Here is a 27284-nt window from a genome sequence, read left to right as displayed (position 1 = left end):
CTCCATAGTTCTTTCTCTGGATGTGGATAACATTTTCCATTGTGACTCTTTTGGAGTTGTCTTAGATCCTTGCATTGCTGAGAAGAGCTAAGTCTATGAAGTCAGTCATCACATAACATGCCTGTTACTGTGTACAATGTTCTCCTGGTCCTGCTTATTTCACTCAGCATCAGTTCATATAAGTCTTTCCAGGTTTTTCTGAAGTCTGCCTGGTCATTATTTCTAATAGCACATAGTCTTCCATTACATTCATATACCACAACTTGCTCAGCCATTCCCCAATTGATGGGCATCCCCCAATTTCCAATTCTTGGCCACAACTAAAAGAGCTGCTATAAATATTTTTGTACGTGTGGGTCCTTTCCCCATTTTTGTGATCTCTTTGGGATACAGCCCTAGAAGTGATATTGCTGGGTCAAAGGGTATGCACAGTTTTATAGCCCTTTGGGCATCATTACAAATTGCTCTCCAGAATAATTAGATCAATTCACAACTCCATCAACAATGCATTAGTGTTGAAATTTTCCTACATCTCCAACATTTATCATTTTCCTGTTTTGTCATGTTAGCCAATCCAATAGGTGTGATGTGGTATTTGCATTTCTCTGTGATGATTTGCATTTCTCCAATCAATAGTGATTTAGAGTATTTTTTCATATGACTATAGATAGCTTTAATTCCTTCCTCCAAAAACTGCCTATTCAATTGGCAAATGACCTGTATTCTTATAAATTCCACTCAGTTCTCTACATATTTTAGAAATGAGGCCTTTGTCAGGGACACTGGCTGTAAAAATTGTTTCCCAGCTTTCTGTTCCCCTTCTAATTCCGGTTGTATTGACTTTGTGCAAAAACTTTTCAATTTAATGTGGTCAAAGTCATCCATTTTACATTTCACAATGTTCTCTGTCTCTTCTTTGGTCATAAATTCTTCCCTTCTTCACAGATCTGATAGGTAAACTATTCCTTGGTGTCCTGGTTTGCCTAGACTATCAGTCCAGACTGGTTTTCTTCCTGCTCCTCACATATAATATCCTATCTCTTGCCCTTTTTTTTTTGCATTGACTGTTTCCTACACTGAGAATGTACATCTTTTGTTCCTCACTTCTTACTAGGCTTTTTTTTTTAAAGCTCAGATCTAATGCTATCTCCTACTCAGCCCTTTCCTGGTTTCTTCAGCTACCAGTACCCCCCAATACACCCTCCCTATTATGTAATGTTTGATTTGTATAGGAATAGGAAATGGACCAGTGTTTTTGTTGGTATAGGAAACTCTCAGGTGAGTATAAACTCTCTCTACCAACTTAGGTTGGTTTCATCTCTGCAATTTATAGCAAGGTTAGAGAACTTGCTGAGGGGTCTAGGACTCGAACCCAGGTGTTCCTGGCCTCCCCAAAAGCTCTCTTTCCACTATCCCATGCTGCCTCTCATTTTCTGTGTGTGTACCCGTTGTTTCCATAAGTTCTTTGGAGATAGGAATGATTTTATTTTTGTCTTTGTATTCTCAGAGCCTATGGCAATTCCTGGCACATAAGAGGCATTTAGTAAATGCTGTTTGATTGAGTGCTTGATTGAATGATGACTCTGGACCTTTTAGGAAGGGAAGCAAACATTTATTAAGTGCCTAGGAAATGCCAGGCACTGTGCTAAGCAACAACTCTGGGAGGTAGGAACCCGTTTTTACAGTTAAGGAAATTAAGGCAGGTAGACGTTAAGGGACTTGCCCAGTATCACACTGCTAGTAAATGTCTGAGGCTGAATTTGAACCTAACCTTCCTGATTTCAGGTCCAGCAATCTATCCACCTGCCGACTTGCTGTCTTCCTTTTATGGAGAGACAAGGTAAATTCCCATGATACCTGAGAAATTTTGGGAACGGATATAATGCAAATAGAGTTTGTGAGAGATTCTCCCACAGCTGGCTCTGGACCTATATATGAAACTTGGATCTATTTCTAGCATGTTCATATTGTCATGATTTATACTGATGTAAGAATTTTCCATAGCATTTGTCATTTTGTCTTTGTGTTGTGCAGTTCATTATGGTGGAATTTTTACCTATACTTTGGTAGGCAGAGAAAACAGAACATTTTTAACTTTTAAAAATTGTATCTTGAATGAAAACTATTTTTCTACTCTGTTTATGACAACAAAAGTTTCCTTTCCTTTTTGAGACTGAGGAACCCCTTTTAATGTTAGAAAACCCCCAAACCTATGCAGATAGCTATGAGATATTAGTTGTACTTAGCATCTCTTGGTTGGGAAGATGCATGATTCCTAAAGATGACTATGATTTCAGAAACACTTTTAAATGAATTTGTATTTTATCAATTACAACATCTAAATGCCTCTGAGAAATGGTAATTACATATGTCCCAAACATGTTAATTATTCTTACATATTAGTTGTCTATTTTATTGGAGCTAAATATCTCTAAAAATTACAATACTTGATGCACAACATAGATTCCCAGCTCCCTTGCTCACAGAGCGGGAACTATATTCCAGGGAGTACACTGCCTTGCGCAAGCGCATCTCCCCCATCCTCCCCCCCACTTTCCGTCTCTCTCTCCTTTCATGTGACACTTTATTATATATACATTTGTTGAACTGAATTGGAAACAGCAAATTCCAACTCTGCCACATCAGCTGTCTCTCTGCCTTTATGCAAACGACTTAGCTAGCCCGGAAAACTTAGTTGTTACTTCCTCCAGCACGCCGTGGAATTCTCGAGAGGGGTCGGGCTCTCTAACAACAACAACAACAACAACAAAATACGGGGGAGTTTTAATTATTTTGTATTTTTCTTACTGAGACATCCTTCAAGGAAGACAAGGAGAAATATTTCCAACCACAAACCCCACCAGAGCCTTTATGTATTAAATACATCATTAAATACGACATTGAAGACGCCTCCGGGTCTCCTGGCGAGGCATGAGGACCCACTCGGGATGAAGGTGGCACCCACTGTCGGTCCCTTACTTCTGCTGCGGGCTGTGGGTGTATGTGAGCTCTGGGACGCTTCGCGAGAAGGTGCGGTGGAAACGCCGAACCGCGGCCGAGACCGCCCAGTCCCTACAAAACGTCTCGGTGGCCAGCACACACACCCTATTTACTGCGCTGGGGCGCGGGGGGGGGGGCGGCAAACAACGACATTATTATCCTAAGTGCAAGAACTCTTTTTAATCATTCCAGAATCTGGTCTCGACTCCCAGGATTTTTCATTTAATCTGCCGCTGATCTCAATTATTATCATCATCGTTATCATCAGCACTATTACCATTATTACAATTACTACTACTACCACTATTATAATTAAACACAACAGTGCCAAGAATTTGCATGTTGTCGCTTTACTACGTGCTTTTTTTTTCTCAAGCACCCCCTCAGCTCCAATGGGATGCTCCCCTTTCCTGCCCACAGTTGTGTGTACATACAACCATGTGATCTCTCCTTTCCCCAAAGCGCTGCAAAATTACAGGAGGAGGATACGCGTGCACGGCCGCTGCTAGGTAGAAGATGCACCGTGGCAGCCGCGCGTCTGTAAACCGACGACTGTTTTCTCTCTGCACAGGGTTCGTTTTTCCCATCTCTCCTTCTCCGCCCCTTTATTCCCCCCTCCCCCTTCTCTCCCCAGTCTTCTGGGCTGGTGCGGGAGGAGAGGAGAGGAGAGCAGTGAGTGGAGGGAGGAGGGGCTCCTTGGGGAGCGGCGGGGAATTCCCCCTTCCACCGAAAGTTCCCGATTGTTCACCATCGTCACGTCAGCAGCAGGGGGTAATCCCCGGCTCCAGCTGCTTCTGACGTCATGGCGCGGAGCCACCGCCCCCCGCGCGCCCCTGCCTCGGGGTCCGCCTTCGAAGCCCCGCCCCCACCCGCCCCGCCTTCTTTCCACTTCCTCCAGTCACCCGCTGAGGAGGGAGGAGCCTCCCGGAGGCTTCGGCGTCGACGGTTGCTTAGGCCCGAACGTTCTCTTTCGAATCGGCTCTTTCCCGCTGCCCCGCCCACTTCGTTCCCTCCTTCTGCTCCTTCCACACCCTTTCTCCCACCTCCTCTTTCCTTCCTCGCCCCGCCCCCCCCTTTTTCCCCCTCCGCCTTCGCAACCACACTCGTTTCCTCTCTACATCGCCACCTTCCGCGATCTCGCGAGACTTGGCGCAGAACATTGCGGATCGGGCCGGCGCCATTTTGGGACTGAGTCTGGCTGTGGGGGGAGGGAAAAGCGGCAAAAGGGGATTATTCAAAGTACCGAAAACCTCCTCCCGGGACCGAGCGCAGCGACACCCCCGGGCCAGGGGCACCTCCGGTGGGGCGGAAGGTAACGGCCTCCTTCCCGCTCCGCGCCGGGTCCCTTGGGGAGGAGAGGGGGGTGCCCGTCGGGGCTGGGGTTGCGTTGGGGGGGGTCGGGAGCGGAGCTGGCGGCGGCGGGGAGGTGCGAGCTTTTCTGAGGAGGGCGGGGGAGGAGGGGAGCCCGAGGGGGCGGGGGCGGCCGAGGCCCCTGGTGGGTCCGGTTTCTCGTCCAGTTGGGGTGGCTGTGGCGGCTGCTCCGCCGTCGCCGCCGCCGCTCGGGGGTCTGGGCTGGGTTTGGGCCGGAGAGGGGCTGGGTCCGACGCCCTTCTCGCTCGGGCTCCCTCCTCCCCGTCCCCCTGATTGCCCGCGGGCCCGCGGTGTCCCTGGCCTGAGTCCCTCCCGGCCCCGGGCCGCGACCGGCTCACCTCGTCCCGCGGCGTGGGGGACGGGCTGCCCTTCCCGGGAGGGAGGCAAACCCCGGCCTGGAGGCTGGAGAGGAGGACTTCCCTTCCCCCCGCGCCGATGGAAGTCTTCCCTTCTCTGAGCTAATCCCGGGAAAGGAGAACTCGCACCTTCAGCTCGGGAGGGGGAAATTTTCCTTCGGGAAAGCTTTCTCCCCCCGCCCCCCCTCGTTTAAGCCCCGTCTCCTCTTTTGTACACTCGCTCTGATCCAAGAATTAGCCCCCCGCCCCCTTTTTAAACGTTCGTACAGAAGCTCGGTGTGTTCGTCCCTCCTCCCGTGTGACCGACTGGAGTAACAACAACTCGAGTTAACCCCGCGGCGTCAACACCTGTGTTTGCCCGGGGCTCTTTCCTTAGGTGTTTGGATGGGACGACAGCATTTTAAAAATAAGAATAGTTTTAGAGACAACCTCAGTTTCTATGTGAAACGAGTAGAGTTGGGATGTGTGATTAAATGGTAATTTACTGTTCCTTCCTCTCTCATCACTAATCCCCTGCCCCTTTAGAGTTAAGAGTTTTTATTAGTAAATACGGTACCCTCCACCAATCCTTTCTGTACTGTGCAGTCGCTTCTTTGTGTGCTGATTTGGTTTTGGTCTGCAGTTTTTTGGTCTCTAGTTTCTTTTCAGCCCACTAGTCGTCCTTTGCTAGCTTGTATAGCGTTGTTTTTGAAACTTTCACAGGTGATTTAAAGCAGTAAGAATTGAAAACTTTTTTTCCCCCCTTCTAGGTTATTTGTGTAAAACAAAGCCCTGGATATTTGGAGTGGCCATTATTTGGAATTATGATGACTGGATTTTTTTGACCCAGAAGTTTATTAAGACTGGCAAGAAACAACTTGGAAGTGAAGTGACAACAGTGAACAATTTCACTGCTCCACCACAGAAATACAGGCACTTCTTCAGTCTTTTGGTTCAGAACAGCTTGTTTTAAGGGTTAAAGTGGTTCAGCTGGCAGAATTTTGCTTTTTTTTTTTTAGTTAATATTCTTAAGCCAGAGCTGTAAGATATGTTTGATCTGTGTCCTAAATAGTTTAAAACAGTTTCAAAATACTGTTTAAACATTGCTGAAGTTTCATGGCAGATAGTTTTACCTTTATTATAAATTTTAGGTATTTTGAAGTCCACCCTTCTCACTTTGCCATGCATCCTCTTTTCTAAATGAAGAGATAATAGAATCCAGAGGTTTTTTCTTCTTTTATTTAAGTGTAAATATATTTTCTAAAATGATGCCCTTAACCAGCAATATGGTGGTATTGAGATAGCTGTTGTCTCTCTGTATATGCTGATGCTTAGGGAATGCTCTTCACTTCAGATGTGAAATCTGCTTTTTGTTTTTTGCTTTTTGTGTTATAAAACTGATATTTCATTTGGAGTGGATGCTTATGACAGTGACATGTACACCAGATAATAAAGAAGAAAGGTTTCAGAAGATTTTGCAATCTTAAATCCAAGACTAATTCTGGAAATAGCCATATGAATAATTTAAAACAAAAGGATGGGTAGCTGACTTGAAGTAGCTCTATGTCAAATAGCCACAGGTCAGGTACCTTCAAGGAACTTGGATATTATTTCAGAGGATACAAAATAAAAAAACAAACTGGAAAGAGTGAAGATTCCAGAGAGAAAACTGACACCTTCCTGTGCAGTCCTGTTGGATTTTGTAAGTATTATGTGGTGTGTAAATTAACATTCCTTTGAGTAAACTGTGATGATAGTAAATTTTATCTTGTGGTGTTAGAAGATTTTCAGCTTCTTGAATTTTTTCTTGTCATTTTGTTTCTAATACTGTTCTCTAAACTAATAACAAAACCACTGTTTTCCCACCCCTGCCTCTGACACCTTCAAAAATTGAAGAAATTTCTGTTAGAGGAGACACAGATTTATTAAAGGAAACTTTTGAATTGTAAACGTTTTGGAATTCAATCTATGTGGATGGTGTTTATCTTTTGCTTTCATTCGATGTTTTCCATCAGTCCACTTGTGAAACTTTCTTAATATCTAGTTTATTCTAAAATGTGGAAAATTGGGTGTGTATCTTACAGTTCAGATTTAGTTATGTGTCAAAACATAAGTCTGAGTGTCTTGATCTTTTGCTTATTAACATTAAGGTTAATTTTTAACAAGCTTTAGCTTAATGAATCTAATAATTTAAACATAACTTTTCTGCTTAGTTAAATACATGAAAAAATTCATTTTATTATATATATATATGTGTGTGTGTTAGAGGGATGTTTCATATAGATTTCTCTGCATGTTTAGCTTCAAAACAAATATTACTTTAGAGAGAAACTAAGGACCGATCTCTTTCAAAAACTTGTATTAACTTTTAGAAGAGATGTTAGTGTATATGCAGTATATTATTTTCCCCCAGAGTTTATGTTGACTTAACCTTTTGAACAATATTCCCCTTCCCCACTTTTTAGGTTGAAGTTTAGTTGTAAAAAGAACGAGTCCTCTGTCAGTAGTCGGAGAAAATTCAGCTGTACTTAAATTTTTTATGATTGAATAGTGTGAATGAATGTGCTACACACTAAATTAGCATTTGCCCTTCAGAGAATTAATTGAATGATACCACCAGCCTAGAGGCTTGACATTTCTTGGAGCTTTAAAGAATTGTAAAGCACAATTTTTTGTAATGATTTACAATTTTCTTGCTAAGTCCACACTTTAATGGGCAGATTCTCTTGTCACTTAATTTTAATTTAGGTTTATTTCATTAAATTTCTTTCCTTCAAAAGGTAATTAGTTTTGAATACCATGAATTACTACTGCAGAATGTTAATTATGACAAGGAAGATATCTCTTCAGATACTCTCCAAATATTTGGCCTTACCTTTTTTATTTTTGTTTTTTTCCCTCAACTAGATACCTCTTTTTTTTTTTTTTTTTTTGCAATTGGGGTTAAGTGACTTGCCCAGGGTCACACAGCTAGTAAGTGTCAAGTGTTTGGTCTGAGGCCAGATTTGAACCTCAGGTACTCCTGACTTCAGGGCCTGTGCTGTATCCCCTGCACCACCTAGCTGGCCCTAGATAACTCTTTTTTAATCAGGAAAATAGAATCCAGGCGAATTTGTATTTCACCTATTCAGAAGTTAAAGGATTATTTTTCCAATTTCTTGCATTCAGAGTAGAAACCTTAATTTTCTCAGATCTTTTTCAAAAAGTTTTATTGATACCTTTTTGGTTTTTTCATCAGTCACTTCTAGATATAACCTTTTTCCTCCACCCCACCATTGAGCCTTTCCTAGTAATATAGAAAATCACTTAAGCAAAACCAGCCTCCCTAGCACAAAGTCTACTTGTGTATGCAACAATCTACACTAAGCAGTTCGCATGCCACCTCCCCAGAGAAAGAAGGGTGATGCATTAGAAACTTGAATTTTCTTTGTTCCTCCTCTGCCAGCATAGACTTAGGTAATGTATGAGAAATAATGTTCATCCTTCTTAGGGTGTTTGTTCTCCAATTCTTTACTTATTTATTTATTTTGGTGAGGCAGTTGAGTTTAAGTGACTTGCCCAGAGTCACTGCTAGTGAGGGTTGTGTTGAGGCTGGATTTGAACCCGGGTCCTTCTCACTCCAGGGCTGGTACTCTATCCAGTGCACCACCTAGCTGCTCCATCCAATTCTTATTAGATGGAGAGTGATCTTTCCTTTCAAGCCTACAAATACCTGTTATCGTGAAGCAATAAGAATTAGATTTTTATTTTGATATTACCTATTGGATACTGTCATTTAGTTAGTACATGTGCTTATTTTCGAGTCTTTATCATTAAATTTATGTCCATTCCAAATGATAATCTAAATGATTTTAGGTAGGAAATTAAATTTCTTCTGAAGAAGTGATTTTTTTTTGGTAGTTATTTGTGCTGCTTCCATTGTTCTTTGGTTGCCTCCAAGCAAAGGCTGATGACCAACAAGTGTTGGGCGATGGTGTAAGCAGTGTTCTCAGTCTGTCGTAGGTTGGATTACGTGGCTTTTGAGGTTTTGACTGAAATTTTGTGATGTTCTAATGGAATAGCCTCTTTGGAAGAGGAAAGCAATTCTGGAAGACTGGGCTGGTGGGGTGAATGGGGGTAGAGAGGAGGGGGAGGAGTATTTAGAAGGGAAGGAGTAGTCAGTTTGGGTTAAAGGTGCTGGAAGGTCAAGGAAGAATCCGAGGACTAATCAAAGGGCATTGGATTTAGCAATTAGAAAATCAGTGGTGTCCTTTGAATTTAGGTAGAGTGGTGAAGAACAAAAGCCAGATTACTAAGAATGAGGAAGTGGAGGTAGCTAAGGTAAATTTAGTTTTGGAAGAGTTTAGAAATAAAAGAGAGAACAAAGATGATGAAAGTTTAGATGGCAAAATGAATGCAAGGTTGTTTTTTTTTTAAAGGTTCATTCAGGAGAGGTGTGAATGTTTGCAGATAGCCTGGGAAGGAACTAACAGAGAAGCAGAAATTTACTGGGTTAGCCTTGTTGAAAGGGCCACCTTACCCTGGATACTGGATTTGAGGGGAACTAGTTGGAAAGTTTCTATCTGATATTTAAAGGCATTTAAAACTGTTTCAGTGTTCCTTGTCCCACCCTCCTTCCCCCTTCCAAGTTTGAAGACCTCAAAGATCTTTGGTCCTGTGTAAATTTTTTTTTGTTAGTGTCGTGAATGAAGGCACTGGTAATATATATCTGTTAAATTTGTAGATTAGACAAAGTGGAGAGATACAGCTAATAATTTGGATGATAGAATTCAAAAGATCTCATCTGATTAGAATAATGGGATGAATCTAGTGAGATGAAATTTAGAGTGATTCTAAATGTAGAATGGACTGCCTAAGGAGATAGTGATTGTTCCTCCTCTCACTGGAGACCTTCAGTGGTTGGCTGGATTACTTGTTGGAAATAGTTCCGACAGATTGCCCTACAGATATGGGTTGGACTAGATGGCCTCTGAGTCCTTTAGGGTATTTGATTCTTTTGTTTATTTAGTAGTGGGCGGGTGGTTAGGATTATTTTTGAGGTCAAAATTTGTACCTTTTTTTTTCCTCTCTGGATGAACATTTATGATGAAACTTCTGCCAGTGTACATTGGGTCTGTGTCATTGAGAGGATAGTGACTGGCTCAGTTGAGCCATTCTGTGTTAGAGGAAGACTTGAACCTAGGTTGCCAGATTCCTAGGTCATCTCTCTGTTCACTGACTTTCCTGGAACTTTAATCCTTGAAGATTTTAGAATTTGAGCCAAATTCCTCCACTTAAATTGATCGTGATTAGGTATTTAAAAAATTTTTTTGTATGACAGTCAGCACTTTATTTGATTCACGATTAGAAACCTGAGGTTCCGTAAACACTCCAAGCAAATTGCTGGTGGCCCAGAAATATATATACCTTCTGACGCTTCTGTTCTTTTTTTCTCCCCATTTCTTATTCTCTTCTTTTTCTTTGCCTATAAGCCTAACTGCTCCTCTTACAAGAATTACTTATTAAATGGGCTGTTGACCCCTTTATTTACTCTGTGAATCATAGATCACTGATCTAGAGCTGAAAGGTATCTTGGAGGTCAAAGTAATTCTTTGCCCTCATTTTTGTTGTTCAGTCATTTTAATTACGCCTGACTTTTCAGGACCCCATTTGAGGTTTTCTTGGCAGAGCTACTGGAGTGGTTTGCTATTTCCTTCTCTAGCTCATTTTATAGATAAGGAAACTGAGGCAAACAGGGTTAGGTGGCTTGCCCAGGGTCACATACTAATAAGTATCTGAATTGAACTCAGGTCTTCCTAATCCCAAGATTGACGCTCTGTCCACTGTGCCACCTCGGCTGCCCTCATTTTACAGATTAAATAGAAGTGAAGTGATTTGCCCAGAGTCACACAGGTAAGGTAAGCAGCAGAGCCAGGATTAAAATTCAGATCTTGTGATTACAGATTCAGTTTTCTTTTCATTGCAGTTACTGCCATCAGCAAAGGAAGAAGGAAAAAGAAAATTTCATCCCTCCTGTTTCTGTTTGTTTGCAGCTGTTTTTTGTGGGGAGGAGCTCAAACCAAAGATGAAAATAAGAGGGTTTTTGGAGGCTGTTCATCCATTTTTACTTTTCACAGATGGAGGGTTGAATATGTGATTATTAGATTTGTGTTCTCTTTTTACCCTGGAGAACTGAAGTAAAGTTTGGAAATTTTGTATTTATAGGGTATAACATAAAGTTAGGGGTGATAGTAAAGTATAGAAGAATTAAGGAGGTACACAGAAAGAAGTGTTTGAGAATATGCAACTGAATAGAAAAAATAGGGGGAAAAAAGGCAATGGAGTTATATATTCATTATTATCTTGTATGGTTGTTGCCTTTGATCACAACTAGTTTTTCCGTCTCAATTCAATTACACAAACATTAAGACTTGTATATAAGGCACTATGCTAGGTACTGGGGTTACAGAGATGGGGAAAAAAATGACATAGTCTCTATCCTCAAAGAGGCTTACATTCTACTGGCAAGAGAGAGGGAAGAGAAGAAGAAAATGACATGCATACAGATAAGTATAATAATACAGCTTAGGAGAAAGGTGAGATCCAAACCAAGTGTGATATAAAATTGTGAGAATAGAGAGAAGATTTTTTAGTCTAGGGATCAGCAGGCTGGATTTGGAATCATAGGACCTTGGTTCAGTACTGGTCCTCCTTTGAAGGATTTGGACTAGACAGAGCTTTAAGGTCCCTTCTGGGATCTATCCTATATACAGATCCTTTGTATGATCTCTTGGTAAATGTTTTCTTTTTTATTTAACTGCTTAATGCTATGCCCTGAAGGTAGAACATCATATAGTGGAAAGAGCAGTGACCTGGATTTCACAAGATTTGTGTTCTGTCCCAGGCTGTGTCACAATTTAGCTTTATGACATGAGGTGTGTTGATTAACCCCTTTTAGTCTTAGGGTTGGCCTAAAGCAATTCTTAATTTTTTTTTCTTTTAATGTCACATATCGCTAGCATTCTGGTGAAGTTTTGGATGCCTTCTCATAATGGTTTTGTTGTTTTTTTTTTAAAAGACATAGGCTTATGAAAGGAAACCAAAGGCGAGTGAAAATAAAAATGTAATTTTTTTCCCATCCCAGTTCACAGAACCCATGAAATCTATCCACAACTAATTTATGTACCCCAGGTTAAGAGCTCCAAGTGTAAAGAAGGATCTCTGTGGTTACTTATAGCTTTAAATGTCCTTCCAGTCCAGGTCTAGGCTTCTCTAGACTACTGCAGTAATAAATGCCTAGCAAGGTATTAATTAAAACCCTGTGTATGCTGTATAGGAAAGGCAGATTAAACCTACCTTTTTGTTTACTCTAAGGTCATGCTTCTCTGGTAGTCTTGATTTTTTTTTTTTGCTGAAGAAGGTAATTCTGCTTCCCCATCAATGTGTCACTAAGCTTTTGATCTTTGCCTTTTTAAACACTATTTGTTAATAACTGTTTCATATATAGAATATTCGCTCTAGATTCTTGGTCCCAAATCATCTTTTTGTTCTTAACAGCTTGTTTACTTTTGGTTTCTCTCCTTTATAGTTTTCTGAATTTGTCTTCTAATCAGATTTTTCTTTGTTCAGTTTTCTCTGTTCATTTAAAACGACTTTAGAAACATAATCTTAGCAAAAATATAACTTTTTCCCAATCCCTGTTCAAATAATACTTTACCCTAGAGTGCATTTCCTTTGAAAAGCTCAATTAGAACATACTAGTCCAAGCAGGTTTTTCATCCTGTCTCCCTAGGAGCTACACTGATAGCAAATGAATGAGTTCTGTATTCTCTTTGGGGCTGTGCCACCCCCACCCCCCCAACCCCAGTGTTCACAAATGCAGTGCTATAGAAATGTACTCTTTTAATGAATGACTATTTACAAAACGGATTAATTTATGTTCATGACCTTCTGTGAAGGGTTTGATGAGAGAAAAGTAAGACTGTTAAAAATCTCCATAAAGAAATGTGTTCTTTGCTATGAATTTGGAAAGGGCTGTCTCTGATTTGTCCTGCAGTAAAATTGTATTATTTTTTTTAACTATGACTTGCCCCTCTTGATATCATCGAATCATTGTAACTTCATTATTGTGTACCATTCCTATGATTTGGTCTTATATTCAACAATTTCTTACCTTTGTGAGCGTCTCATTGAATGTGGCAACTCTCCTTTATGGAGAAGATACTTTGACCTTTGTAGAAGAATGTATCCTGAAGGTTTATTAATGCAAAATAAATTCCCTGTTAGGCAGTAAATACTACTTAAATTGAGTTTTCTTGGAGTGTCATATTGCCAGTATTTCTTGAGTTCTTCATAATTGACTCAGTAGTAATCAGACTACAACATGGTTAACTATCTAGAAATGGCTGCAAAGGAAGGAGAAAAGGAAAGGGAAGCTATTTTTAATCACCTAATATGTATCAGGCATAGTGCTAAGCATTTTACAAAGCTTATCTCATTTGATGCCTTTAACAACTCTTATTTAGTAGTAGGTGTTCTTATAACTACTGTTCTGTATTTGAGATAACTGAGGCAGACAGAAGTTAAGTGAGTTTCCCAGGCTTACAAGGCTAGTAAGTGTCTGAGGCCTGATTTGAATTCACATCTTCCTGACTCCAGGCCCAGTGCTCTATCCACACTGCAACATAAGCTTGGTTTCTTTTAAGTCAGGGCACAAAGGATAAACAGCTCTAATTATGATTAGAGGCTTTTGTGCTTCATGAAAACTGAAAGGGTCAGAGCATATTTCTCAGTTACTAGTAGAAAGGAAGAAAAGAATTGACAAGACCAAGTAGTGTAGCTCAACTTTGGTGGGTGAATCCTCTGTTTTTAAAAGTTTTGTGGCTATTAAAATTTGCCTGCTAAAATTTTATCCACAGAACTACTAATCAGAAAACGCTTTGATCTGTTCAAGGCACATAAGAGTTTTATTGTTGCAATTTATATATTCCTGTGCTACCTGTCTTAAGTTTTAAAAATTGAAGCATTTTTGACTTTTTTTTTTCCTAAAACTTTTAAATGGAAAATGAAGTGTGAGGGAAAACACTGTTTTCCATGGTCATCTGAAGCAGGAAATGGTACAAAGCATCACCTTAACTTTAAAGTTCTTTGTGAACATCTCTTATCCTTGTAGTATTCATGTGAAAGGTAATAGCTATAGTTTTTCTTTTCATTTGTAAGATATAGCATAAAAGAATTAAGTAATTTACTTACATATAAATATCTATCTATATATCCTATAAACATCAATGGTACTAAGTCTAGGACATGTTAAATGATTTCTCTGAAACAGGATACTATTTTAATCCCTGAAAATGTGGTTTAGGGTACAGATTAGGAAAAAGCCAGTAGCCCTTAAATTTATATTCCTAAGAATCATAGTTTGAGACCTAAGACCTGGAAATCACTTTAGAGGTCATCTAGTCCATCCCCATTATTTTGAAGATTGTCATCCACTCTCAAATTCTTTTGAGGATGAGGGGATTGTGGGAGGCACAAAGGAAGGCTGAGGAGAAAAACAGGTGACTGTTAGCTTTTCTTTGGTATGCTTCATTGGTTTAAAAAATTTTAATGACTGACAGAGAAACCTGACATAAGTGGTATTAGTCTTTTTCTTCTGTCTTTCATTTAATTTGAATGTCAGTAAATCTCCTACTTAGATTTGTGGTCTAGCAGAAAAAGCACTGGATTTGGAGTAAGAGGATCTGGGTTGGAATTACTTGGTTCTGTTACTGCCTGTGATATTGGGCAAGTCACTTCTTTTTGGTCTTTTAAAACTCCCTCATTTTACAGGGGGGGAAGCAAGACCAAAAAGAAATGACTTGCACATAATCACAGCAACCCTGAGAGGGATTTATTACAAATATTCTCCCCATCTGAGAAAAGAGGAAAATGAGATCCAAAAGTATGATTTTACTTAAGGTTCCATAGCTAGTAAGTGGAAGCACTAGAATTTATAAGACTTTTAAAGTGATCTTTCCATCATACCAGGATGTCCTTTTTGTATTCATTTTGTAAATAGTAGGTGAGTATTTTTTACTCTCAGGATCCTTAAAGACCTTGAAAATTATGTTTTTCCTATGTTCACTGAACGAGAGATTAAAAATTCCACCATAATGAACTTCACAGAGTTCTCTACCCAAAACAAATATTTCTCTGCCTCTTCTAGGTTCCTGGGTCATCCTTTGTTTTTGTTTTGTTTTTTGGTGAAGGGCTTACAAGGTGGGCTTTTCTAGGTGGTCTTAGCTATACTGTAGAAATCCTATGTAATGTGGTTAGCCTATAAAGGTGGATGGTAGTTCTCTCTCATAATCACTAGCCTTTTAAAGGGGTTCTGCTGTAACTAGGCAATCTCAAATTATCCTTTTTTAAAGCGATAAATGTCAAATAGAAAAATCTTAATGTCCTGTGAAGAGAGGGTCTTGAAAACGTGTGACAAAAATTCTAGGTGTAAATCTCATCAAGTTAAGAAGCATCTTCCTATCAGCAGGCATCAGGCCCTTTAAAAGTAGCCTAAACAATGTATGTCCAGGGAAGGAAGTACAAGAAGAAGAATATACTTTGGGGATTGAATGAGGAGAGGTTTTATGCCTAAAGAATGGATTTTTGGTGTTCAGCTCTTTCTCCAAAAATGATTGTTACACATATTTCACTGTGACCTTGAGATAAAACTGTTTGTTAAGAAGTGAAGTAAAGTAAAGGCATTTTTCTTGGACTATGCAAGGGATTGTAATTATTAAAATACCGAAAAGATCTTGTTTAAAAAAAAAACATGAAATTTGAGATCAATCTTAAGGCGGGGTCTCAGTGATTTAGGTTGAGGCAGCCCTTGGGAAATGAGTTGATTACCTGCTGCCCAAACCCTGTTAAGGGCTTCTTTGTAGCTTTGAATAATTCTTATCCAATGTTCTTCCTTTAATGTCTATTGTAACCTTGGGCTTGTCACTTCACTCCTCTGACCCTGTTCCTTCATTTGTAAAATGAGAAAGTTAAACTAGATGACTTCCAAGGTCACTTTCAGCTCTAAATCTTGTGATTCACAGAAATTTTCTGAGTCAAAAGTGAATTCCTATCCCAGGGGTACAGGTTGGGTACACATGTTAGGAAAAGAAACTGCCAGACTACCAAAGAGGTCTGTGACACAAAAAATGTTAAAAACCCCTGCCCATGTCTGACACTCCAAATCCTAAAACAAAGGAATCATGCGCAACTTGTCACTGAATATTCATGATTAGGATAAAGAACAGACTGGCAAGGGAAGAAAATTAGCCAGTGAATCAAGGTTATTTTATATTGATGTAGGTATTTTTATGTTGGATATTTGTGGTTTTTTATATTGTATATGTAGCTTGAGGTTGTTGCTTTGGCACCTACCACACCTGTTTTCCATTTTTTATTTCTCACCTCCCAGCATTGGGGCAAAGTGAAGAGCATTGAAGAGTTGCTCTGAAATTGCTTCAAGAGAAGGCCGAAATTTTTCCATTGGAAAACATCTTTAGTATAATGTGATTCAGTGCAAAAGTTAGTTTGGTGCATAAAATGTTTTCTTGAGAGAATTTTTCATCATAATGAGGCCCTGCCCTATCTCTTTCCTTTCTGAATGAAGTTACGTAGAAAATTCAGATGACGTGCAAATCTATATGTCTAGCCCTAATATCTTCACTGAACTCTAATCCTCCATCAACCACCTGCTTGCTGGACATCTTCACCTGAATGTGCATTGGCAATCTGAAACTCAACATGTTCAAAAAGGAGCATTCTTTCCCCTTCCGTCCCCCCAGTCTGGCATTCCTCCAAACTTTGTTCACACCAGTATCCTGATTCCTAATGTTGAAATGGAGATTTCTTCACTCTGTTTTACCCTTCATACTCAGTCACTTGCCAAATTTTAAGAACTCTTATCTCTGAACATCTTTTCCATCTATTCTGTTCTCTCTATTCTCATGGCTATCACTGTAGTTGAGGCCTTAGAATCACTTAAAATATTTGTTTTAATCACCCAAAATCTGTCTTCTCCCTCTCCCTTCTCCCCTACTGAGAACACAAGAAAACCAAGTAAATCAAAACAAATTTCCACATTGTCCATGTCAAAAAAATTGTCTCATTTTGCATTCTGAGTTCTTAACCTTAGCTCTCTATCATCAAGCAGGGAGCATGTTTTGTCATCAGTCCTTTAGGATTCTGGTTGATCATTACACTGATAAAGCAGCACAATGCAATTCCATCACATTTATATGCAATAACTTGTTCATCTGTCCCCCAATTTATGGATATCGTTTGGATTTCCCTTTCTTTGCCTTCTCAGAGAGCTATAAATATTTTGTGCACTCTTAGAGTTTATTTAGCTTAGGACTAATCCATCCCTTTTACTCCCCCTCCCCCTTTGTCTCCTCTCCTTTTCCTCTTATTTCCCAGTTGAATGAAATGTGTTTCTTTTCCTAACTCTGTGTGTGTGTGTGTGTGTGTGTGTGTGGTCTTATGACTAGTTCAGATAAGAGTGAGGTTCAAGTGTTAGCCACTCCCCTCCATACCCTACTTGTTTGCAAAGCCTACTTACATGTAATGACTATGTGAGATAATTTCTCCTAACTTTGCTTTCCCTCCCCTGCCTCCCAGTGTATTCTTCTTCTTTGTCTTTCTATTCTTAAGATCACCTAGACATAATAGAACCACTCCTAGACCTTGTTTAATTATACTCCCTCTTCTGATGATAGGGTTTCCAGGAGACATACATTATCTCCCCATATTTGAATGTAAGCATTTTGTCTTTGTTTAGTCCTTTATCATTATTCATTCATGTTTACCTTTTTATGTGTTTTTTCATTTCTGTTTTTGAACTTCTAAGTTTCTATGCAACTGTGGTCTTTTCATTAGGAATGCTTGGAAGTTCTTTTTTCATTAAAGTTCCACTTTCCCCCCTTTAGCATTATACTCATTTTGCTTAGGTAAGTTATTCTTTGCTGTAAATTCATATCCTTTGCCTCCGGAAATATTGTGTTCTAATTCTCCACTCCTTTATGGTGGTGGCTGCTAAATCATGGGTGATCCTGACTGTGGTTCACCAGTACTTAAATTCCTTCTTTTTGGATGCTTGCAGTATTTTTTTCTTTGACCTTGAAACTCTAGATTTTGGCTAGTACATTACTGGGAGTTTTTACTTGGGAATTTCTTTCAGGAAATGGACCAGTGGATTCTTTATGTCCACTTTGTCCTTTAATTCTTAGAGATTTGGACAGTTTTCTTTTAACATTTCTTGAAATGGGATGTCTGTGCCCTTTTTGTTGATCATGATATTCAGATAGACCAATGATTGTTAAATTTTTTCTTCTCTTTCTGTTTTCTAGGTCAGTTCTTTTTGCTGTGAGATACCTTGCATTTTTTATATTTTTTCACCCTTTTGACTTTGTCTTAATATTTTTTGTTGCCTCCAGGAATCATTGATTCCTATTCAGTCCATTTGAATTTTCAGGGAGTTTGTTGCTTAGGTAAGGTTTTGTACCCTCTTATACCAGATTGTCAATTTCCTTTCTAATTTCTTTCTTCCATGGCTCTCATTTCCAATTTTTTCCTCAAGCACCCTCATTCCATTTATAAAAACTTCTTTTGAACTCTTATTTTTAAAACTCTTCATTTTTGCCAGGAATTCTAATTTGGTTTGTGCCCATACTATGTTGTTCTCTTAGATTTTGATGGTGGGGTTTGGGGATCATTCTCTTCTGGGTTCATGTGTTGAGCTGACATGCCACTATAATAACTTTGTATAGTTGTCAATTTTTTTTTTTTTGCTTAATTTTCCAGCATTGTTCTTGGCTTTGGACTTGAGGTTAGGGCTAGGTTCTGTGGTACTTCTGGAGGAAGGCTGGTCTAGTCTGATTGATGCTTTTTTAAATTTTGTTAATTTATTTTGATTTATCAATAATCACTTCCATATGCTTTTGAGTTTGAAATTTTTCTCCCCCTTCCTCCCCACCACCCTCTTCAAGACGGCGGTGGTGTTGTAAAGTAAAAATTAAAACCAATAGGAGGAACCATCAGAAAGAGGAAACAAAACTCAACAGAAGAGAAAAAAATAGCAATTCAACTTTCATAGTTCTTTCTTTGGATGTGGATAGCATTTTCCATCACGAGGCCTCTGGAGATGTCTTAGATCCTTGTATTGCTGGGAAGGGTTAAGTTTATCAGTATTAGTCATCACACAACGTGGCTGTTATCATGTACAACATTCTCTTAGTTCTGCTCATTTGACTCAGCATCAGACCCTACAAGTCTTTCCAGGTTTTTCTGAAGTCAACCTGTTCATCATTTCTTATATAGCACCATAGTGTTCCATTACATTCATATACCACAACTTGCTCAGCCATTCCCCAATTGATGGGCATCCTCTCAATTTCGAATTCTTTGCCACCACAAAAAGAGCTGCTATACACATTTTTGAACATGTGGGTGCTTTTCCTGTTTTTATGATCTCTTTGGGATATAGCCCTAGAAGTGCTATTGCTGGATCAAAGGGTATGCCCATTTTTATAGCCCTTTGGGCATAGTTCCAGATTGTTCTCCAAAGTGATTGAATCATTTCACAACTCCACCAACAATGTGTTCGTATTCCTTTTTGATGCTTTCTTTGGGTATTGAGTGCTGTGTAATTTTAGGGTTTCAGGGACAGACTGGAGACCTGCAAACTTTTCCGTGCTTCCAAAGTGGTCTGATTTAGGGCATAATCTGCTGCTCCACTGGACTAATTTGAGTAAGAGCGGACTGCTGCAGGATGCAGCCCCATTAGCCTGATGGAAAGCTCTGTTAGGTTAGAATTACAGAATTGTAGCCTTCCCTTTAATTTGGGATTTCTTCCCCGGTTTATTCATCTGCAGGCTGGGCTAGATAATGAAAATGAGACCCTGCTCTGTGTCTGGAGTCTGAGCCACACTGCTGCTGCTCCGTTTTTATACCACCCAGAACCTCCCTACCTGGGAACACCATCTCCTCTGCAAGGTCTTCTTTTAAAATTGGATAGTGAGCAACTAAGCTGCCAATTTTCACCTGTTTTTGGCCCGGTGTGGATCTAATACTTTCTAGGGTTCACAGACTGAAGTGGGCATTCTATCTACTACATCCATGCCTTTGTATAAGATCACCCTCATGCCTGGAATATATTTCCTCATGTTTACCTCTTAAAATCCTTAGCTTCCAGGAAGGTTCATTTTATCTGTCACTTCTGGAAAGCTTTTCAGATTCCCCTTGTTTTTGGAATTCTCTTTTTCAAATTACCTTTTATTTACATATCTGCTTACAGGTTTTTATCTCTCGGTAGAATGTAAATTTCTGAAAGTCAAGGAACCTCTGTGTCACCTTTTTTTCTGTTTTTGTGTCCTTAGAGCTTAGAACCTTATCTTTAACATTATCATTTGCAAAACCTACCCACACATTAACTCATCAGGTAAGTATGCAACACTTTGTACTTGTAGTCTCTTTAACTGTACCAGAGGGGAGGAAATTGATGTCTGATAGCTTTCAAGACCAAGATTTATCATTAACATTAATCAGATCACCTGCCTTTTAGTGCTGTTTTTATTTAGGATTTTGTGGTCATCCTCTTGTTTTGTCTGACCATTCTGTATCAGTTCATATGCTTCATGTGTCTCTGAATTTCTCCTCATTTCTTATAGTGCAGTAATAACTACATTATATTTTTATGCTACAGTTCAGTTATTCCTTAATCTATAGGTACCCACTTTGTAGTTTTTTGCTGCCACAAGAAAGTGCTGCTGGTATAATTGGGACTTTTCTTTTTTCTTTTACCACCTGGGAATATATGGCTAGTAGTGGGATTTCTGGGTCAAAAGGCCTGAACAGTTAAGTGACACTTCTTGCCTAAATTCAAATTCTTTTCCAGTAGAGTTGGACCAATTCACAACTCTACCAACAGTATATTAATGTGCCTATATTTTCATCTTTTATTGTCTCTACCATTTTCCTGGGTGTGAGGTGAAACCTCAGATTTGTTTTAATTCTTACTTCTCATAGTGATATATAGAACATTTTTCAAATTGTGGTTTTTAGTTTGCAGTTCTTCCTTTGAAAACTGTATCCTTTGACCACTTGACTGTTTTAGAATTACTGTTATGTTTGTCAGTTCTCTATACATCTTGCATTTCAGACTCTTTTCAGAGAAATTTGTTAGAGCTTCCTCCTTCTCCCCAACGTCTTCTGTTATTCTAGCTGTATTGATTATCTTTGTACAAGGTTTTTTTTTTTAATTATTGCCATGTACTTGAAATGATGTGTTTTATCTTTTAAAATACCCTCTCTCTAGCTTTGGTTTGGTTGGGAATTTTCCCCCATAGTTTTGAAAACTCCCTTCTTCAGTTTCCTAAAGAATACTTAACTGCCCTGCAACTTGTATAGATTTGTTTGGATGTGACAGTCAGTACATTAATCTTTAGATCTTTTTAATTTATTTTTGGCATTTCTAACTTTTCAAGTTGGAGAGAATTGGGTTTGGCAAGAACTTTGTGCTTGGCCATCCTCCTGGAAGTTGGAAGACTCTCAATAATAATTGGCATTTTCTTCCTTCAGTCATGACAGGTCTGAACAGGTGTATTCTATTGGTGTATTTGCATTCAGGATGGCTAGGTGGTAGAAAAACTTGCTACCTCCAGGTCCATCCTGTCCCCTTGATTTCCCCTTGATTTAGCCCTTTTCTTGGGCTGCTTGACTGCTTACATTTTGGATGAGATGGGAGAGTCATCAACATCCTTTCTTTTGATGAGATGAAGGACCACCAGATCATAAAACTATCTGGGCTGTCTCCACTTCCTAGAGTCCTCCTGAGCTGTCTGACCTGCTTCTGTAACTAAGGATCTCTGGGTCTTGCCTTCCGGGCTTTGTTTTATGGATGGTTTCCTCTAATTAGTGTGTGCTGTTGGAGAGTGGGAACTCTAGTTTTTTCTGTTTGTTTCCTCTGCTCTCAGCACATAGTATGCCCTTAAATGCTTTTGAATAGATTCATTGTTCATTCTTAGCCTTATAAAGAAATTTGTAATAGAATTTGTTCAAAATAAATCCTTTTCATTCATTAAAAATGGTTTTATGTTTTGTCATAGAGGCGGTAGGAAGCAAATGTAGTTGATTGAATGGGAGAATTACGTGGTCATATTTGCCTTTAAGGAAAATTGTTTTGGTTTCAATGGGGAATGGTAAGAGATTTGGGGGAGTGGTAAGAAATTTTGGGGAGAGAAACCAGTGAGGAGGCCCTTGCAATAATCTAGGTGAGAAATTATGAGGGCTTGAACTAAGGTCATGGCTGTCTGAGAGAAGGGAAGAGGATGGTTGAGAGAGATACTGAAATGTCAACTGATTGGGTATGTGGGGTGAGGAGTTGAGGATAATGCCAAGATTATGAACCTGGGGGACTGGAAGGATGGTAGAGCCTTTGAGAGAAGTAGATTAGTTTGAAAGAGGGGAGGATTTAAGATGAAAAATAATTAGGTTTTGGACATGAAGAGTTAATATTTCTCTTAACCATCCAGTTTCAAATGTCCAATAGATAGCTGATAACACAGAATTGAACGGGGGGGGGGGTTAGAGCTAGATCAGATTCAGATCTGAAGAGTCATTTGTTTAGAAATGAAAGTTAAACATGGAAGCTGATGAGGTTATTGAGAGTGTAAAGGGAGAAGATAAAGAGGACTTGGGTTTGAACCTTGAGAGGAGGAACTGTCAGACAGGCAGGAAGTACTGTAGGAGAGAATAGTACTGCAAAAATCCACATAGGAGAGTGTATCCAAGAGGAGAGGGTGATCAGCAGGTTAAATGTAGCAGATAGGCCGAGAAGGATGAGGGCTGAGAAAAGATCATCAGACTTGGCAAATAAAAGGTCATCAGTAACTTGGGAGAGAGTAATTTAGTTGAGTGATGAGGTTGGAAGCCAAATTGTGAAAGAAATGACTAGTGAGTGAAGAGGAAGTAGGGGCAATTGATATACATACAGCTTTTTAAGGAGTTTGGCTGAGAAAAAAGAGGAATCAGTAAACATTTATTAAGTGTCTGCAATATATATGCCAGGCACTATGCTAGGTGCAAGGGATACAAAAAGAAGCAAAAGGTAGTCCAGGCCCACAAGGAGTTCACAGTCTAGTGGGGAAGAAAACAAGCAAATAAGTACAAACTACATACAGGATAGATAAGAAATAATTAATAGAAGGCAGGCATTAGAGTTGAGAGATTGGGAAAGGCTTCCTGGAGAAGATAGGATTTTGGTTGGCATTTAAAGGAAAGAAAGCCAAGGAAGTCAGTTGGCAGAGTAGAGAAAGGGAAGTGTTGGGAGATAGCCAGAGAAAATGCCAAGAGCAGAGACATGAAGAGATATAGAATGATAGCTTGAAGGAATAGTAGGTTCTACCGAAGGATTTTATGAAAGAGGAAAATTTGAATGAATTTGATATAGTGAAGGAACTGTTTGATAGGGGGAGGTTGAAGATTCAAGGTGGTGGTGGTGGGGGGAATGTTTGAAGATGCAAACTATCAGAGAAGAAGAGATGAGATCAAATGTGTATGTGTAGAAATGGTCTAAGGAAGACATGTTTAAAAGAATAGAAAAAGAATAACAGAATTAGAAATGGTGTTAAAGGGTTTTGAGATGAAGTGAGTGAGAAGAGTAGCTCAAGTCAAATGGCCTCAATTTTCTTAGTCATATAAGAGGCAAGATCTGCAACTGAGAAAGGGGGTGGAGAGATTGTAGGATTGAGAGGGAAGAGAAGGTTTAGAATACCTTGTATGAAGAGTTAGGTAGGGAATCACCTACATAGATAAAGGGTAAAATATTAGGTCATGTAAAAGTATAACAATATTTGGTAAGAAATGTTGAGCGAGTAAAGCTAACTTGAGAACCTGAGACTGAGTTATTTTAACATAAGAGTTCAAATAGAATAAATGTAATCCCTTATGCTGAACATTATTTGTTATTGTCTCTTTTGTTTGCTGTTTTAGGAGATACACATTGGAGAATATTTAAAAAGTCAAAAGTAATATAGGGAAAGGATTAATGAGAAAGGGGTAAAGGACAGGTGTATTCTGTAATAGACATTACGTAGTATAGTAGCTTGGATATAGGGTTAGTAGAGATACAAAGACTAAGATAATGTACTTACACTTATAGGGCTTTCTGTTTAATGAGATATGAGACATTCATTCACATGTGATTATAGTATTGTGGTATAAGAAGAAAATACAGTGAGAGGTACAGAGTGATGTTCAGAGAATTCAGATAACTTTCCATTTTAGGGGAATAAGAAAGGATTCAATAAAGAGATGTTACTTGAGTGTGAAAGGTGCTGTATCCTATTTTTCCTGTGTGTGTGTGTCACACAGCTAGGAAGTGTCAAGTGTCTGAGTCTGGAGTTGAACTCAGGTCCTCCTGACTCCAGGGCTGGTGCTCTATCCACTGCACCACCTAGCCACCAAAGGTGCTGTATTCTTGCACAGGGCTTCTTAAACTTTATCCCACTTATGACCCCTTCAGTGCTCCCACAGTGGTGACACAGTTTAAGAAGCACTGTTTAAGAACAATTGCCATTTTCTCGTGTATATTTTGTGTTATTTTTCATTGACTTCCATTTATAAAATTGGTGATAATGTTCCCACAGAGAGAATAAACACTTGTCAAGTTGACAGAGAAATTAATGTGTTGCTTCCACTGTCACACTTAGCTAGGAGTATGTCTTAAATCTCTATTTCAGAGTTGATAGACACTCTTTAACATAGTTCTGATTATCCAGGTTCTGGTCCTGGAGACTAGTGATTCCATGACAGTGGGTATAAACACTAAAATTTTTTTTTTCCTTCTGCTTAATGAGGCCATTGGTGTTGAAGAATAAGAGGTTTGGATGATTTTTGTAGTCTTATGACATTAAAAAATGGCAGCTGAATTTGGTAATGGAAAGCTTTTAGGGGGAAGTTAGTAAATCTGGGGGTGCTTGACCGCTTAGTGTACTGAGAGCTGGGCCTGGAGTCAGGAAGACTTCAATTCAAAACCTTTCTCAGAGACCCTGACTATTTGTATGAGCCTGAGCAGGTCACTTAATCCACTGGAGAAGAAAATGGCAAACCACTCCAGTAATAATCTGTAGAGGCGTGAAGAGTTGGACACAACTGAACAACAACAACAAAAGGTAGATCTGGGTTCCAGTCCTAGCTCTTCATTACCTAGCTTGATTCATCCTGGATTTGACCTCTCTCTGTCTCAATTCAATTCCCTCATCTCCAAAATAATAGGGTCTTGAGGATCATCTTTAAAATATAGTCTTTGATGCTTCTCCCCTCTTCTTTCCTCGCCAAGAAAGGACTGGTGAACATTTTGACGATGAATCATGATGGATTTATTGGAAATAATCTCTGGTGGCCAGATAGGCACAGTAAGTTAGACTCAGGATAAGTGAAAGCAGTGAAACCTCTAATATGCTTCCCAAAGGAAGCAGGTGTGGAACTTGAGATGAGTGCATGTATGTACACGTACACACACACACACACACACACACACACACACACACACACACACACACACACACACACACACAGACACACACACTCTCTCTCTGGCTCTCTCTCTGTCTCTCTCTCCAGAAGCGAGAGCAAACCTTATATCCCTGTTCCCTGCCACCAGTCCTTCCTAGCTGACTTTCATAGGTAGAAGTCAGCACAGGTCACAGACTTCCCTAAACGCCTACCACGTGTTCCCCTTGGTAAGTTTCAAGCATTCCACACTCTGGTAAGTAAAGCTTTAACCTTCCTCCTGCTTCCAGCCTCTTTAATCAAACAACTGGTTTTGCTCAATTTTAGCTCGTTTCTGAGCCAAAGTTAATTTCCTCTCAGTTTTCTTATATGGAAATAATTTCTTACTTCTCACAGGTTTATATACATTTACCATCCAATCTTTTGGCATAGCTGTCAATTTTAGTTGGTGAAAGGTATGATCTATAAAAAAGAAATCTAGTTTATAAACCTCAAGATATCTTGCTGGGTCTCATTGATTGGCTAACTATAGGTCTCAGCCCAAGCCTTACTTGGTCATTGTTTGGATTCTGATTCATTCTGAGTGAATGTAAATAAGCACTTGTTTCTGTTTTGGCTAGAAACTCTGAGGGTCTTCCCCTGCCTGATTGATTTCTTTTATTTTTTTATTTTTATTTTTTTTTGACTAAGTAAAGAGGCCATTCTTTGCACCTCATTTTTTACCTAACCTTAATCACTGAATGGGTGTTGCCTCAGGCAAACTGAGATCTGGGAAAGACCTTAGCTCAAAAAGGCCAATGCCTCCCACTGCATTGGGGCCATCTTTATCATCCTGATCTGTATCTTGCCACTGGATCCCAGATGGCCCTGTTGTGGTCTAGAGTTGCTGGGAACCCCGAAATTCAAGGGCAAAAGGCACTGGTCCTAATAACTCCAGCATTCTTTCAGTCAGAGACAAGGTTTACTGTTTCATCTATAGAAGCAAGCTTTGAGATTGACCTCTTTTATTGGGGAGGGAGTTTTTGTGAGAAGATTTGAATGGGATCTAGGAGTGGCCTATAGGTTGAGGTGAGCCTGAGGTAACAGAGAAGGGATCTAGATGGGATTAAGAGTGGGAAGTGGACTATAGGTAACAGACAATGAAGGGTTGGGCTAGGTTTGGGATAACAGAGAATTGGAGATTGGGGCAGGGTGAAGGCCACTAAGCCTGGAGGTTGAAAGCATTATACTGAGATGAGAATGAGGCAAATGCCTGGGCTGCCAAGGGACAGTTCAAGGGAAGTTCAGAGTGGGGGGTGGGGGAGTTCCAGGGCCCATACCCTGTCAGCTCCTGGGGAGGGAGTAAGACTGGTAACTTTGCACAGCCTTCCCTCACTTAAATCCAGTTCACTTGCTAGTCTTGACATCTTCCTGATGGCATGGTTCTCTTCTAGAAGGAAGGACAAAAAACAAACACAAAAAAAACCTAAGTTGTCCATAACCTGGAATTGTCTCCTTTTTACCTAGGAGGATATAGATTACATTACTGGGCTGCTTACTAGCAAGAACAATTTCCTTAGTTTGAATTTTTATGCTATATTGTACAATCAAAAGGAGAACCAGCATCTCAATTGGAACAAAATTAATACTATTGTAAATAATACATATCATTTTTAATTTCCATTATAGCATTCAGTTGTTTATTTTGAACAATAATTGCTCAGAATATTTCTCTAATACTATGTGAAATAGGTGGTTATAATGTTTAAGAATGATCCTTATCTTTTTTTTTTTTACATTCCTATTAAACATTTTCACATTAGTGGTGTTGTAAAGTAAAGATTAAAACCAATAGGAGGAACCATCAGAAAGAGGAAACAAACTCAATAGAAGAGAAAATAAATAGCAATTCAACTTTCATAGTTCTTTCTTTGGATGTGGATAGCATTTTCCATCACGAGGCCTCTGAAGATGTCTTAGATCCTTGTATTGCTGGGAAGGGTTAAGTTTATCAGTATTAGTCATCACACAACGTGGCTGTTATTGTGTACAACGTTCTCTTAGTTCTGCTCATTT

At 39.5% G+C, this 27284-nt stretch overlaps 1 protein-coding gene across 2 annotated transcripts in view; it reads left to right on the top strand.

Moving 5' to 3' along the window:
- The first annotated feature begins 4224 nt into the window (after positions 1 to 4224).
- GPBP1 (GC-rich promoter binding protein 1) overlaps positions 4225 to 27284 on the top strand; it is a 104883-nt gene continuing 81823 nt past the window's right edge. For both annotated transcript variants that reach the window (XM_020997538.2, XM_020997528.2), the window contains exons 1-2: positions 4225 to 4312; positions 5477 to 6408. The gene's annotated coding sequence lies outside the window, so the exon portion shown is untranslated. The remainder of the gene's footprint in view (positions 4313 to 5476; positions 6409 to 27284) is intronic.

Source organism: Phascolarctos cinereus, unplaced genomic scaffold (genome assembly GCF_003287225.1).
Source record: "Phascolarctos cinereus isolate Bilbo 61053 unplaced genomic scaffold, phaCin_HiC Scaffold_4;HRSCAF=312, whole genome shotgun sequence".
In the NCBI taxonomy this organism is placed as follows: Eukaryota; Metazoa; Chordata; class Mammalia; order Diprotodontia; family Phascolarctidae; genus Phascolarctos; species Phascolarctos cinereus.
Note: the sequence above shows the minus strand (reverse complement) of the source record. Positions and strands in the feature narration are given on the sequence as shown.